Source organism: Choloepus didactylus, chromosome 18 (assembly GCF_015220235.1).
Source record: "Choloepus didactylus isolate mChoDid1 chromosome 18, mChoDid1.pri, whole genome shotgun sequence".
Taxonomy (NCBI): Eukaryota; Metazoa; Chordata; class Mammalia; order Pilosa; family Megalonychidae; genus Choloepus; species Choloepus didactylus.
Window position 1 is genome coordinate 25,929,717 of NC_051324.1, and position 2,501 is coordinate 25,932,217.

Genomic DNA, 2,501 nt, shown 5'->3' on the forward strand with positions numbered 1-2,501 from the left:
GGATGGGTTGGGTAGGGGACTGGGAAGGGATTCACTGTACCCCACCCATGAACCAGAAAAGCTGTGGGCCAGGGAGGACCTCATGTGAGCCAGCCTTCCTCCCGTGCTAAGCATCCCCAACACTCACCAGCAGCTAAGCTGGAGCTTGAACCCTTCTGATGATGGTGGGGGTTACCAAGCTGCCCCTCTCAGTCCTGGGCTTGCTTTACCCCTTGGAGTTGACTAAGGTCTTGGAGGAGAGAGGAGGGGAAGGAGGTGGTGGGTTCTGATTCAGCCTTTCTGCCCACCCTTAGCCTGAAATCCTGCTTAGCTTAGATGGCCGGGCCTCAGGGAACTGGTCACTGTGTTCTCCCAAACCCACCCCTAGGGTGCACCTTTCTTTGAGGTCTATCTTGGGTCTGGGGTGGGAGGCAGTGAGGTTAGGAGAGAGACGCCAGGGCAGAAACTGAAATTCAAATGCACCCCCTTCTCTTAGAAAAGTGGCCCAGGGGACTCTCATGGAAGAGAACACTGCAAAACAAACAACTTTCTTAAAACACCTCAGATGTACCTGTGGAGCCTCCTCAGGGTTCTCGAAAGGGCAGGAAGGACAGATTAGATGCAGGCAAGGTGCTAAAGCAGACTCGAGGGCGATCTGGTGGTGACATCTGTTCCAGCCCTGCTGAGGGCCTGGTGGTCCAGCACATCTGCTGCCCCCCTCTCCGCCAACACCCTCCAGGTCCTGTCCAGCCTCACTCGCCCAGTCCTCTGTCATGGGAAAGGGCTCCAACTTCCCTGAAGGCAGCTGGGGTCAGAGCACCGAGGGCTCCAGAGGGCAGCTGCAGCACCAGAATTGGAGATGCATCTCTTAGGCTTCCTAGAAGCAGCCCTGGGAGGATTTTCATGAAGTACAGGATTTGGACACAGGGTGCCAGAGTTTAAGGTTTGAGGAAGGAATCTGGGATCAGAAAAGCTGGCCACAAAGCTTTTGTCCCACACACTCCCCCATAAGCCCCATCTCCACGTCTGCCCTCTTTAAACTGAAATCTAAACTGCTCCTCTCCTGGAGGCAGGGCCAGCCATGCTGAGCTGGATAAAACCCCAAATGGAGGGGTCTGCTGTGGGCACGGCCCTGACATGGCCCTTCAGCTCCTCACCCTCTGCTAGCTCCAAGGCCAGCCCCATGGATGCAGCCCCAGCAGGTGCTCCAGTGGTGAAAGAGTGGGCAGGGGGAGGATGAGGGGAATGATGTGGTGAGGGAAGGTCAAAGAGGGGTGGGGAGTAGGGACTTCGGAATCTGTTGATGGCTTTGAGGCTTGGTGGAGGCAGAAGGCTCTTGTGAGGGTCCCTGGCTTGACTCCCACCCCAGTCCCCAGCTCATGCCCCCAGGCTGGGTCCTCACCTGAGGAAGTGGACCACCTTCAGCAGGGGCAGCTGCTGGAGCTGGAGCGGGCATTTGCAGCACAGCCGTATCCTGACATCAGCACCCATGAGCACCTGGCCTGGGTGCCCCGTCTCCCTGAGGCCAAGATATAGGTGAGCTGCTGAGACTACTTCTCAGGACGGGAGTGCCCCACACAGCCAGCTCTGGGCTTGACCCACAGCCCTTTCTCTCTGGGTTTCCGGACTTGAGGTTCTGCTCTCTCTGTCCCTGGAGGGAGGAGTGCTGGAGCTAGAATAAACCCCCTCTTCTTCCCTACCTGGTGTGGTTCCAGAACCGCTGAGCCAAGAGAATCAAGAAGAGGAAGCCAGGATGTGTAAGCCCCAGGCCTGAGCCTCCCCAGAGCTCCTGTTCTTTTCCTAACACACTCCAGCAGCCCTGGGATCCCCGAAGACTGGGCCAGCCTCTGCCCTCTAACAGCACACCTCAGCACACTCTGGGGGGTTGGCACTGCTCCTGTCCAGCTCCCGGCCTGGGTCCAGGGCAGTTCTGGGTAGAGGCTAAAGCAGCCCCAGCGGGATGAGCTGGGGCTTTTGGGACCCAGCCTTCTTTGGAGCCAGCTACTCCTGACACCTCACTGGGCAGCCTGTCCAATCTCATCTGTGCGTCAGCCATCGTTTCCAACCAGAGCCACTCCTAATCTAGTTCTGGAATTTGCAAGACGCTTTCTCTGGCTTGTGTAGACCCCCTCCCCTCCTTGGACTGAACACATCAGAAGTGGATCCCCTGCTCCCCTTTTTTTTTAAATTCAGTTTTATTGAGACATATTCACATACCATATAATCATCCATGGTGTATGTGCTGGTTTGAATGTATTATGTCCACCAGGAAAAGCCATATTCTCTGATGCAATCTTGTGCGGCAGACATATTAGTGGGGATTAAGTTGGAACGTTTGGATTAGGTTGTTTGCATGGAAATGTGCCCCACCCAATTGTAGGTGATAACTGATGAGATATTTCCATGGGGGTGTGGCCCCACCCATTCAGGGTGGGCCTTGATCAGTGGAGCCATATAAATGAGTTGACAAACAGAAGGAACTCAGTGCAGCTGTGAGTGACATTTTGAAGAGGGGCTACAGC

At 55.5% G+C, this 2,501-nt stretch overlaps 1 pseudogene; it reads left to right on the forward strand.

Annotated features, from left to right (window-relative positions):
* Window positions 1-1,084: 1,084 nt before the first annotated feature.
* Window positions 1,085-2,241, forward strand: LOC119514701 (annotated as a pseudogene).
* Window positions 2,242-2,501: the final 260 nt, after the last annotated feature.